Here is a 15,063-nt window from a genome sequence, read left to right as displayed (position 1 = left end):
CATTATTCATTGCATTCTGTTGGCGAAACATTTACAGTGGACTTTATAAATTGGACTTAATAAAGGTAAAAAACAATGGCTAAGGTTTGGTGAAACTCCATATAAAAGTGGGTTAAGCTTTTTTTTATTTTTTTTATCATAGAAGATAAGCAGGTTGTTTTAAAGGGATCGAATGCATCGCATGGCTTAGAATTAATGGGTGGGGAAAGGGGGGGGGGGGCTTTCACCGAATTAGGCCTCGTACAAAGGTGCCAACTTGTTACCGTGGTTTTACACTTTTTCTGATGTTCTTAGTTGATTAAGTTTTCTGTTATGTATAAGAGTTTGGAGTGTAGTATTTTACTTTTCGCATGGTATGTACATTACATGTACTGAGTGTAGGTAAATATTGTATATAAGTTGATATTTTGATGAATAAAATTATTGAAAGAAAAAAAAAGAAGTCATGTGCGAGCATTCCCCAATATTAGTGAATTCTATTTGTTTTTCTATGTTGTATGACGAATACAAATATTGTTCTCTTAGAAAGCTGTGGTACGAGCTGATGTGTCTGATGGGGATTCGTGTTTTTCCAGGGGGGCACAATTTTTCTAGAAAAAATTGACAAGCCAAAAAAAAAACAGTCCAGGATCACAAATATTTAATATGACTGAATTGTCACGATTTACTACCCTTCAATGCCAAACATAAAATTGAGTATAAAAGAAATCTGTCTTCATATTTCCAAAATATTTTTTTCTTCAAAAAAATTACCATTGTGGGTGGATCTAGCCCCTTTTGGAAACAAACTGAAATGGATTTAAGATTTTTTTTAAATAAACAAAAATTATTTCTTTGCCCTTTTATTCACGTTTTACTGGGACTTTCAACTTTTCTTTGGAATCATCAGAGCGACAAAAAATGTGTACATCGAGATAAAAAAATCAAATTTTATGAAAAATGGATCTATCTCCCTTTTCAAATGACTTTTTCAGGGGATTTGTTTGAAAGGGGGGGTAGATCCACTTTATACCATTCCAAGAAAATCTTGTTTTTTTATAATCCATATTGCAATGGTATGCGAAACTAAATAATTATGGTACCCTACTGTGTGAATATTAAATTGGATATAAAACAATTCTACTTGCCTTCATATTTTTTTTGCATTTTTTGGGGGGAAAATGACCTTTGTTGGATCTAAGCCCCTCCTGCCAACCATCTGAAAGGGAATTATTTATTTTTTTTAAATTTTTGTAAAACATGCAATGTAGTATGAAGGTAGTCTTTTTATTCACAGTGACAAAAACAATCATTCTGTTATTTGCTACAAATAATATTTGTAATATCAAAAAGATATCGACATTTTAATACAATATATTTTCTTTTTTATAAAAAAAAGTTAATTCATTAACAAAGACAAATTTGCGATTTTCAATTCAATCGAGTATATTACTTACACATATAAGTTTAACATTCTTTAAATTAATTTTGTACCTTTTATATAATCAACTTTGAATTTGAAATGAATTCTTGAAGCATATTTAACTACGTATGTGCATGTACTTTGAAATTTTACGTAAGACTGTATTAGATTATTTTTTTTAATCTATTGTTCACCAATATATGATTATTGTCTCTCGTTTTCCATCATTAAAGAAAAGTATAAGGAGCGGATGTGTGTTTAGGTATTTCAGTACAGACGCATATCAATCAGATATGATTCTTCATGTCTGGGACGGAGGTTTAACGTCACCATCCGAGATACGTGATCAGGCCTTGAACCTCTGCATCAGTTTAAAGCTTCCCCCACTTAACTTGGATTAAAGGCCCACAAGAAATAAAATAAAATGAAATAAGACAGCCAATCTCAAACTTTATTTCGTTCGAGCACTGATACGAAATATTGTTGAGTTAGTGTATTATTGTAAAATAGTCTGGAGCAAACCCTTTTTTCTTTCCAATAAATGTAGATTAAGCACATAAGCATTGCGTAATATGGATGTAAAACATTATTCCATATTATTATGAAGAATTTGTTTGCAATAAGGGGTTAGATCCAATGAAGGCCATTCCGAAAAAAAAATAATGTATTTTTTTATGGAATTCTCCCATATTGCAATATTCATATGCGAAACTAAATTGTCATGATGCCCTACCATGCCAAACATAAAACTCGATATAAAATAACTCTTCTTGTCCTTCATATCTTTTAAACATTTTTTTTTTAAATACTTTTGTGGATCTAGTCCTATTTGCCAACAAACTGAAATGGATCTACCCCTTTTGAAAAATAGCGATATGTATTTCTTTGCCTTTTTTTGTTCTCTTTTTCATCGAAATTTCATTTTTTCTGGGTATCATTTTATTTGACTTCCAAGTACTTACGTATGGTGACAAGAGATAAATAATACGTTACAATATATTGAACTATTTCTTTCTCTAATACGGGCCTGAGGAGTTCTTGAGCCCGTGACAAAATTAATTGAATTTTTTGACGAGTTTTCTGATTGAATACCAATTTTAAAATATATATATATAATATATTGTAATAAAAAAGAGTTTATAAAAATTTACCCACATTTTAAAATATTATTTATTTAGATTAATGAAATTTAAAAATGCTATTTATATATAATACATTTTTGAAATAATTTTTTATTCAATAATATGAACATTAACAATGTTTTGCAAATTTTGTACCCTCAATTTGAAATTAAATATAAATACCTATTTTTGCTTTAATCGTTGTTCGGTATGTATTTTAGACTTGTAATCGATAAATCAGATTTTATAACAGGAAGAACATTAATGTTCTGCATCAAAATCTTCAATTAACAAATGTTGAAATATCTGTTGTGGGTCAATGTTAAGACTACCATAAAATTTACAATAAAGAATCTTGATAATTAATTAATTAATAGATGACAATTCTTTGCATTCTTTTGGCGAACCATTTAGAGTGGACTTTAATAAACTCAAGATAAAAAAAATAATGGCAAAGGTTTGGTGAAACTCCATAAAAAAGTGAGGTTAAAGCTTTGTTTTAAAGTGTTTTCTTTTTTTTCACATCATATGTATTATTATTTTTGTTTCTTTGCAACGGATACAAATACTTATGTTTATGTATGGTATACAATTTGTTTTTGTTTGATGGAAGTGAAATAAATTTTTTTGAATTTGTTTTAAGTTTTTTTTATTAAAGAAGTCATGTGCGAGAAGCATTCCCCAATATTAGTGAATTCTATTTGTTTTTTCTATGTTGTATGACTAATGCAAATATTGTTCTCTTAGAAAGCTGTTGTATGAGCTGATTCGTCTGATGGGGATTCGTATTTTTCCAGGCGGCACAATTTTTCTAGAAAAAATTGACAAGCAAAAAAAAATAAAAATCAGTCCAGGATCACAAATATTTAATATGACTGAATTGTCAGGATTTACTATCCTTCAATGCCAAACATAAAATTGAGTATAAAATAAATCTGTCTTCACATTTCTAAAATATTTTTTTCCTTCAAAAAAATTACCATTGTGGGTGGATCTTCCCCCTTTCGGAAATAAACAGAAATGGATTTGAGATATTATTTTTAAATAAACAAAAATTATGTCTTTGCCCTTTTATTCACGTTTTACTGGGACTTTCAACTTTTCTTTGGAATCATCAGAGCGACAAAAAATGTGTACATTGAGATAAAAAAAATCAAATCTTATGAAAAATGGATCTATCTCCCTTTCAAATGACTTTTTCAGGGGGATTCGTTTGAAAGGGGGGGGGGGGGTAGATCCAATTTTATACCATTCCAAGAAAATCTTGTTTTTTTAATAATCCATATTGCAATAGTATGCGAAACTAAATAATTATGGTACCCGACTATGTGAATATTAAATTGGATATAAAACAAATCTACTTGCCAGCATATTTTTTTTGCATTTTTTTTGGGGGGAATGACCTTTGTTGGATCTAAGCCCCTCCTGCCAACCACCTTAAAGGGATTTTTTTTTTCATTGTTTTATTATTATCAATTCGGCAATTACAATATACAATAAATTTCAACAAAATATAAATATTAAGCAGAGCCGCAGATGGGTACATGTAGCTTAGCTGCCTGGGTATGGGGAAAGCTAACTTGATAACTGTGACCCGAGGGTCTCCCTCCCCGACCAAGCTACATGTACCCTGAAATGGTCTGTAATAATAATAATTTATACAACATTAAAATGAAGAACATTACACAGATAAACAACTAATAAATTTAAAGCAGCGAAAATAGATATAGACATGACTGAGAATGTGGGTTGTCAAATTGGTGGTATACTTGAAAGAACATGAAACCGAGTGTAATAATAATAATACCAACATGCTTATATAGCGCATATCACTGCCAAATGCGTCCCTATACGCTTTTGAAGGAGACAGAAAAGGCAAAGAAAAGGTGAGGAATTTGCTCGAAATTGTGGCACTAACTCATTTAAAAGTCTTTTTGAATAAATATGTCTTCAAAGTGGATTTAAACTTGGGTGGAGAAGAGTTCTTTACATTACTGAAGGGGCAGCATGGGCAAAGGATCGTTCTCCATAAAATTTGATGTGAACTCTAGGACAATTTAAAAGATCCTTCTGAACGGATCGAAGATTACGAGGTGGTACACACAGTACTTAACTAAACAATCAATAAGATATTTTGGAGCCATTGATAAGTTACAAGCAGCACTTTAAACATTACACGCGACTGGACTGGGAGCCAATGTAGTAATTTAAAACAGGTGTGATGTGGGAATGTTTTTAGTACGGGTGACTAGTCGTACTGCAGAGTTTTGAATTACGTGTAATAGATGATATTATCTCAATAATCGAAATTGACGATTAAATCATAATTCTTGAAATGATAGTGTCTATGTTTTAAAGGAAATAATTAATTGACAGCACGAGAAGTTGAAAGTTGGACATAAAAATGGATTACAAGCACATGTGCAAGTACATTCGCTGTAATTTGAATTACGTACCAGAAAATTAAATAAATAAATGGATCTAACCAATTTCGAGAAAAGCAAAAAAATATAGTTTATCTTTGCCGTTGTTGTTCACTTTACTTCAGTATCATCTTATCGAGTTACTGAAATATTATACATTGAGACATAAAACGAATCAAATTTTCTGAAACATTGATCCAACCCTTTTGCAATCGAGCTCTTTGTTAAGGAGCTTTCACAATTGCTCGTGCCAATCGTTTGCGATCATTTGGTCACAATATATGTCGGAGAGTCAAACGGGGCCTAAGCTTTCGATCCTAGCAGAATCTTCGGTCGGAGGCAAAATGACAAACATGTAAAGTGAAACAACCGTAATATAGACCACAGACATTCAGAAGTAACACTAGAAACAAGAAGACAAAAGGGGCATTAGTGAGAAGAGATGACCAATCAGGTTAATGAAGGGGATGAAAGAAAAGAAGTATGTAGACACAAAGGGAAGTTAGTGTAAGGCCAATGAAAGACCTCAAGCCAAGAGGGATTAAGATATGAGGCAGGCAGGATCTGGAACGAAACAGTGATAGATGGTACGAGGAAGAGATGAATAACAAGAGAATTAGTGAGAGGTGGGTCAAACAGGTTACAAAGAAAGGCATAATAAACTGGTGCATAAGAGTGGGGGAAAAGGGAAAAAATGGGGAACAACTGCTAATGTGCAATATATGTCGCACAGAATTGCAACGGTTGTACGCAGTCGCATTTCGAATCGGGAAAGGTGCTTTATATACGGACGATGTCAATAAACATCCCGGCCCGTATTCTGAAGACGGGTTTAACTTAAACTCAGGTTTAACATTTTTAAAATAATTGGGCTCTTACAGTCATATAAAAAAGTATAATACTCACATGTATGCATTAATGGTTTTAATTCGATAATTTGTATAATGAATGTTTACTCAACTTTTAAAAATTTAACAACACTGAATTTGAGATGAAAGCTAGATAAATATTTTTGTTTTTAATCGTAGGTCGATCTGTATTTATTTTGTAAATATTTTTAGACGTGTAATCAATAAAGCTTTGCAAAAATCAGGATTTTTTGTTGGGGGAGGGGTAACTCGTTTTTTTTTTCTCTCTCTCAATTTTCTTCTTCGGAAAATGACCCTTTAAACGCCCAATGATATATGCAGTGATTGAAAAGCAATTTCTTAAAATAATAATAAAAAAAAAACATTTTCAAACTATTTGTCCGAGCACTGATTCGAAATGTTGTAAAATTTTTTTCGTTTTTGTTGTTTTGTCTTCAAAAATGAGCATTTGAACCCTGTTGTGATACACATGATTTGCAAGACAAATTGTAAAATATTTACTCGAGCACAATTCACTTCTTCATCTCCATGATACAGTAGTAGATCACACTCATTTGTACAGAGTATTGGATAATGATACGGGCCTCGTTTACCACTGGCCCGCGTCAAAATCAATTGATTGATTATAGAAACAATATTGAAAGAATGACGTGTTATCATAAATCTATAATTAATTTAATATATTAAAAAAAAGGTAGATAAATTTACCTACACCTTAAACGATTAATCCTTGAGAGTGATAAAATCTGATGTATTTCTAATACATGTGAATTCTAAAAATATATATATATATTTTTTAATTTTTATCTTTGTTAATGTGTCCATCAACATTTGAAACTTTTCAAAACTGAATTTGAAACAAAATCATGAAACACGTTTTCTGAAGTTAATCGTACTTCTGTGTCTTTTGTTTTTCTTAAATAATAATAATAATAATCCGCTTTTATACAAGTTCACACCTAGTTACCAATAATGCAAACAGCATTTGCATTTATTTGAAAGCAAGATAAAAGAGCATTATAGATTAAATGCCTTGCTCACGGGCGTAGGTGTCGCGGCCGGGGATCGAACCCCAGACCTTTCCATGTATAGCCAGGCACTTAGACCACTCGGCCACGGCACCTCCACCTTTGTCATGTTTGTAGACCCGTAATCGATTAATCAGATTTTAGAAGGAAGCCTTTTTTCCCCATTTTATTTCAAATCAGAATCATAAATTTACAAATATTGTTGAATATTATTAAGTTCCATGGTAAGACTGACATGGAAGTACAATAACAAAGTTTTGAAAGTAAATAGACTAATAAATATAAATAAAGAGAGAAAGAATATATAATATAAATATTAATAATTTGATCAAATTCTTTGCTTTGTATGTGTGTTGTTTATCAGTGTATTTGAATGTATTTATTTATGTCTTTCAATATTTTTTAATTTTCTTTTCATTTTCCTTTCTAAAACATGTTTTAATTCTTCAAGTCTATGACTTTCTCTCGTAGGATTACTGCCTCGACAAAAACTTAATGCTTTTTGCAGTATTCCTCAATTCATCCTTGTCTTGATATCTCTGTATCACTTTATTTAATAAGCATGTTCAACATGTATATATTTACAATGTTTTACAATCTGTTATGCTTAAATGCATTTATCTGTATATATTTCTTTATCGGAATTGAAAATAAACGAATTGAATTGAATAAATTATCTATTGTGTGTATTATGAGTTTTTGACAGACGTGTATCAATCAGATATGATCATTTACGTCTGGGACCGACCTTCAACATCACCATCCGAAAGACGTGACCGGGGCTCGAACCTCTGCATCAATTTGTAACTTCCCCACATAAAGCTTGGATAACAGGCGCACGCCGCAACGCCCAGTTGTGGCACGAAGTTCGCTCTAATAAGAGGGGAAAACATAGAAAAATATTGGTGAAGGTTTTGTGAAGAAATCTTTCCAAAAAAGAGCGTTAAAATGAATTCCTAAAGCATTTAATCTGTGACGTCATGCACCATCCCAATATGAGTAATCTTCCACTACTAATTCGCAGTGCTAACTGGTGAAATGTGTCTATTGTAGATATGAGTTTAAGAAAATGCACCCGAGTACAATTTACTTCCTATCTCGATGATTTGGTAGATCACACTCATTTGGACAATATAATATGATAGACTACCTTGATAATGATACGGGCCTCGTTCAAAACTGGCCCATGACAAAATTATTTATTTAATTAATATTGTAATAATCGCACAACCTTGAATATAATTTAATTTATAATCTATCCAATATAATAAAAAAAAAGGTTTAGATAAATTTACCTACACCTTAAAAGAGTCATCCTGTAAAGTGATAAAATCTGATCTATTACTCATACATATGAATTATAAAAAAAATTTTTTTTTACTTTTCATGTTCGTTAATGTGAGTGTCCATCAACATTTTAAGCTTTTCAACACTGAATATGAAACACGTTTTAAAGTTTATCATAGTCCTGTGTTTTGTTGACCCGTAATCGATTAATTAGATTTTAGATTTTGGCACATATTTTTTATTTATACAAACATACACTTTGGTGGTCATTTCATTGGAATCTCTACGAACTCATTTTGAAGTCGTTACCGTAACTGGCAATTATCTTTAAGATCGCTTTAATAAAAGGATAATAATAATAATATGAACATTTGTAATGCGCCGGTATCCATCATAAAAAGATGCTCATGGCGCAATAAAGAAAAGAAAAGAAAAAAAAAAAAAAAGGAAAAAGAAAAAAGAAAGGAAGGAAGAAAGAAGAAAAACCTACTAAAAAGAGAGGTAGAAAAACAATCACCTAAAAGCTTGCGTGAATAACCAGGTTTTAAGAGAGCTTTTGAAAGTGGTGAGACAAGAAATATTGCGGATTTCTATTGGCAATTTATTCCATAGGAAAGGCCCAGCATGTTGAAATGATCGATCCCCCCATGAATTATAAGATTTTGGTACAGCGAGTAAGAATGAACTAGAAGACCTAAGGTTGCGAGAGGGATTGTATGGAGTAATAAAAGGATACGAAAAAATAGAAAAAATATTGGTGAAGGTTTTGTGAAAAAATGTTTGAATGAATTTCTGAAGCTTTTAATTTGTGACGCCATCATGTACCATCCCCATATAATTTGAGTAATCTCCCCCTTCAAATTCGCAATGCTATGTCAATACATGATGGTTAAAACTCATCATTTTATATCTTCAATTGATCCTGTCATTACGTTTATTGGCCAATTTGATGGCATTTCTTTATTCATGATCTGGCGAGAACTAGTTGTAAATTGGAATGTTAATTTAGATACATTTTCGTGTGCGGAGTATTTTATTTCTATTTCCTTTATACTTCATATTTCCTTTATCTTAAACCGCTTTGAGGCCATTTGCGAATTTGCGGTATATGAAATTAATATTCTTATTGTTATTAATTCCCAAATTTTGTGTATGTGATATGGCGAAGATTAAAAAAAAACAGTTGTTCTCCCCATAGTGGGGTAAGTTGAGCCATTTGACATCGTTTTTTTTTTCAAAGGTCACGACGACTTTCAGTGTGGGGATAGAAAAATAAATATAGGTGGAAAATATTTCAGAAGAATTAAATATAAAGGCAAGGTACTTATTTCGACAAGATTATTAATCATATCAATTCTATCATGCAAAAACTGTCACAACTTACCCCGCCTTCCCCTACGGAGGCTACTCGCATATGACGTCACAAATCAAACAATTGAAATTCTAATGTTATTCTTTGATTTTCCTTAAACCTTCACCAATATGTTTATGGTATTTTTTACAGTAAACTTTCTGTCAGGGTGAACTTTTCCTTTAACTGTTGTATATTTGAAGAATTTGTTTGCAAAAGGGGTTAGATACTCTTTAGACCATTCCGAGAAAATCTTGATTTTTTTATTCTCCCATATGCAATATTCTTTTGCGAAACCAAATTGTCATGATAAACTACCCTTCCATGTAAACATAGAATTGGGTAAAAGGGAAGCCTACCTGTCTTCATATTATTTCTATATTTTTTCTCAAAAAAGCCCATTTTGCAAACAAGATGAAATGGATCCAATTCCTTTCAAAAAAGTGATTTTTCTTTGCCCTTTTTAATCACGATTCAATGGAAATTCAACTTTTCTTTGGTATTATCAGAGAGACTAAAGAATCTATACATATTGAGACAACCACACTGCAAAAACTCCGGTGTTGATTTAACACCAGCCCGGAATCTATATATGTCCACACCAGAGAAGTATTGAAACAACACCAGTTTCGAATCAAACCGATGCTGTTTAATACTAATTGGTGTTGTATAAACACCTATGTGTTGTAAGACCAAAACGAAATTGCTGTTCTTTAACACTTCTCTGTTGTGATATAGATTCCGGGCTGGTGTTAAATCAACACCAGAGTTTTTGCAGTGCAAAAGAAAACCAAATTTGACGAAAAATGGATCTACCACCTTTTTCAAATGAGCTCTTCAGACGAGTTTGCTTGCAGAAGTGGTTAGATCCACTTTATACCATTCCAAGAAAATAATTTTATTCTCCCATGGTGCATGCAGTATTGCAATATTCTCATGCGACACTAAATTGACATGACTACACTGCAAAAACTCCGGTGTTGATTTAACACCAGCCCGGAATCTATATATGTCCACACCAGAGAAGTATTGAAACACCACCAGTTTCGAATCAAACCGATGCTGTTTAATACTAATTGGTGTTGTATAAACACTTATCTGGTGTTAGACCAAAACGAAACTGGTGTTAACACTTCTCTGGTGTGGACTTATTCCTCGCTGGTGTTAAACTAACACCGGAGTTTTCGCAGTATACCCTACCACGTGAACGTAAACTCGGTTGTAAGAGAAATCTACCTCTCTTCATATTTTTAAAAATATTTTCCCCCAAAATTACCTTTGTGGATCTAGCCCCTTTTGCAAACTGAAGAGGACCTAACCCCTTTTGAAAAAGTGAATTTACTTTGTCAATTTTTAACTGCTTGATGAGCCATTTCAACTTTTCCTAAGTGTCATTTTAGAGAGCTGATAATTAGCCTATTTCTCTATTTCTTGTGGAGCGTTGTGGCCCAGTGGATTAGTCTTCGGACTTTGAAACAGAGGGTCGTGGGTTCGAATCCCAGCCATAGCGCAACTTCTTTCGGCAAGAAATTTATCCACATTGTACCGCACTCGACCCAGGTGAGGTGAATGGGTACACGGTAGGATTTATTACTTGAACCCTTTAGCGCCTATTAATATGGCGGCTCAGCTACAGCCGGGGTAATAATATACCAAGTATCAAAGCGCAGTTGAGTATATGCACATAGTAACAGCGCTATATAGATGGACATATGAGACAAAAACGAAGTGAAAACGGATCTAACCTATATTGAAAATGAGGTCTTCATTAGTTGTAACCACTCGTATGAAGTCCTGGGTTTCACATTAACATGAAAGGAGAACCACAAAGCTCCTTCCGACAAAAATTGTAATGGCTTGTGTTTAGCCACTGGGTTGCTTAATCCTTGTAAAAATTTCTTAAAAATATATCGAAAAAATATACATATTAACTAGTGAGTAATATAGTTTTTTCTATTTTGTTTCTATGTTGTTTCTATTTTAATTGACTAAAATAAATAGGAATTACTTCATAATAAAATCGAATTGATGATAATGCCTCTTTATTTTGTATCCAAATACAGTTTACACAAAATACAGAAATGCAAAACTCAAAAAATGAAAAATAATTTAAAAAAATTAAAAACGATTACAAAAGAGACATCGATTATAAAATATCATATATATATATATATATATGTATATATATAAATATATATACATTTTAGAAGCACTTGCCCGATCGGGCAAGTAAATTTTTAAATTGTTGGAATATCTATTTTATTTCACCTGCCCGAAAAATGCTTGAAAAAAAGGTTTTACCTCTTCAAAGAATAGTTTTGCGGTTATTTAAACCTTTGACCCTTTTCTCTCTTTTGAAATGAACTGATCTACCTTGTCCAAAATAAGGGTCAATATCATATCATATTGACCCTGATTTTATTCATTCTACTGTGAGAATTTTGCTTGCCCAATTCGGGCAAGTAGTTTTGGTCTTTACTTCAAAACACTGCCCGACTCTAAGTTTTACTTGCCCTGGGTAATCGGGCAAGTGCTTATGTAGTACCACATACAGACATACATACACACACCCACATACACACACACACACACACAAAGCAAGCAAAATTCTCACAGTAGAATGACCAAAATCAGGGTCAATATGATATGATATTGACCCTTATTTTGGACATGGCAGGCAAGATAAAAATCAATTTGGAAAAAGAAATGCAATAACAAGGTAGATCAGTTCATTTCAAAAGAGAGAAAAGGGTCAAAGGTTTAAATAACCGCAAAACTTTCCTTTGAAGAGGTAAAACCTATTTTTCAAGCATTTTTCGGGCAAGTGAAATACATTTTTGGGCAAGTATATTCCTACAATTTAAAAATTTATTGCCCGATCGGGCAAGTGCTTCTAAAAAGTATATATATAATGTATATATATTTTTTTTTTATTTCCTGGTCAATGCAAAAATTCAATGCAAAATTTGTTTAAAAATCGATTGCCTTTTGTTGTGTAGCGTGCAGCGTGCTTCATGTTGGAGGCATCATTATCATTATCACCACCACCGTCATCATCGTTATCATTTTATCATTATCATTAATATTCTTTTGTTATTAATTTTAATTACTAGTATTATTGTCATAATGATAATAAATATTAATGGAACATGAAAATGATTGGTGGTGATGATGATGATGACGATGGTGATGGTGGTGATGATGATCATGACGGTGATGATGATGATTATGATGATGGTGATGACGGTGATGATGATGATAATAATGGTGATGATGATGATGGTGATAATAATGGTGATGATGATGGTTGTGATGATGGTGGTGGTGGTGATGATGATGATGTGGTGGTGATGATGATGATGGTGATGATGATGATAATAATGGTGATGATGGTTGTGATGATGGTGGTGGTGATGATGATGGTGGTGGTGGTGATGATGATGATGATGATGATGGTGATGATGGTGATGATGATGGTGGTGATGATGAATGTGGTGGTGGTGATGATGATGATAGTAATAATATGATGGGGTCTCACAAAAACTTCAAAACATATCTTTCCAGTTTTCATTTCAAATCTTATTCAATCACGGTTGCATAATTGAGTTTGAAAGAAAAAACATCTCTACAGTCTGATTTATCACTGGTTTTTAAATAACGCAAAGTTATATTTCTGTTTCGTGTTTACAATTACTCCACAATTTTATAAAATATGCTCTACATTACAGTATTATAGTGCCTTGATGCTCCATCTTGGCCCAAAAGGCCTATATTTTTCAAAGCTTTGGCCTTGCCCTTGAAGTTTTTGAGCTTTGAAATTTCAAAGCATTTTCAAGACATTTTTTTTTTGTACTTTCAACAGTTTTTATGTACAACACTTATTATTTTCATTGTTGTGTATGTTAAATGGCGATAATGGCAAATATTACCATAAAATACCAATCAGCAGCAGCAGTAGTTCAAGTTTAGTAGTAGTACCTCCTAAGTTGTTATTATAATTGTCACCATGATGATGATATCAACTGAAAGGTCAATTATAATAATATAAATAATAATGATAATTTGCATTCATATAATGCTTTATCAATCTACAACTGCTCAAAGTGCTTCACAATTATTATTACCCGGTCACTGGATTCATACACGTAGCCTTTCAAGCAGCCTGTGAGGCACACATTTGCTAAACCAACCAAAACGTTTTCTACCAGTAACCAATTAGCACCTGGGTGAGAGTGGCAAAGTGTGGATTGACGCATTGCCAAAGGACGCTAGGCCATGGTGGGATTTGAACAGATGACATATAAAACTAACTGTTTGAACGAGAGGGCCTTCTGTACGAGAGCATAGTAGGCTGTATATTCAGACCCCTGGTTCCTGCCTTAAACTCAAGTAAAGTGTCTGCACAGCAGACTACATCATCATGCAAATTACACGGGTTCATCTGAATTACATCATGTATTGTCATAATAATAACAATGAACATTAGTTGTACAGTGCATATCTACAAACATAACGTTGCGATGCAAATAATCATGAAGAAATACATGCAATAAATATATTTAAAAATATAAAAAATATGTAAATGAAGATGTCAATTTCGTGCGTAGGATTACATGTATACTTTTTAATGAATTACAGTTGCAGAACAATGCAGAATCTATAATACATCCAAACTGTTACATGATTGGATACTTATCGTTTAAACCCTTCCTCAATGGGGGTCCCCCCCCCCCCCTTTCGACAAAATTTGGTAAAAACTCGTCCTTGAAAAAATCTTGTGCACATTTAGAGACCATTTTCATGAAAAATCTGACACAAATTCATAACGTTTTAATACATGTATCTCCACCCAAAATTGTTCAGAAATATGATTTTGTGCACAAAAGCAAATTGTGTTTTCAACCCAAACTCAGAAATTTAAGATGATTTTTGCTTTAACCCGAAGAATGGCATTTATTTTTTGCACTGTATCAATGTAACAGGGCCCCAGAGAAAGTTCATTCATAACTCATGAAGAAACAAATAAGATATTAAATATGACCCCCCCCCCCCCACCAGCCCGTCAGATCTCAGCTATCCATGGAAATCTGTGTGTGCACATAAATATAACAAATACAATTTTCAGGGAACTGTAAGAAAGTCACTATTAAAAAAAATTAATAAATATCACTTTACTAGCTAGTGTGAGTTTATAGGGAAAAAACACTTTTTGGCAGAGTTAATTAGATAAAAGCCAATGGCTTTCTGTCTTTCCCCCGCATCCGCCATACAGCGAAATCATTGTTTCTTATTGTGTTTTACTGTTTATGACTACTTTTACTTTTTACCTGTCAGTATCTGTTCTGATGTATAAGAATTTTATTTGTATTTATGCATTTATGTGTATTTCAAAGGGTTGTGAAATAACTAAATCTGAGTCTGAAAAATCGGAATCTGAATAAACATGTACTAAAAAATATATGAATAATACAAATAAGCCCTGGCTATGTTGCCCAACTTTGGCAAAAGGAAGCAAGTGACACATCAGTCAAATTTGAGTAATTGTTGTTTCTGAAACGCCCTTTGTATGTTGGCAAAATTGG

Source organism: Lytechinus variegatus, chromosome 6 (genome assembly GCF_018143015.1).
Source record: "Lytechinus variegatus isolate NC3 chromosome 6, Lvar_3.0, whole genome shotgun sequence".
In the NCBI taxonomy this organism is placed as follows: domain Eukaryota; kingdom Metazoa; phylum Echinodermata; class Echinoidea; order Temnopleuroida; family Toxopneustidae; genus Lytechinus; species Lytechinus variegatus.
The sequence above is the reverse complement of the archived record's forward strand: the minus strand, read 5'-3'. Positions refer to the sequence as shown.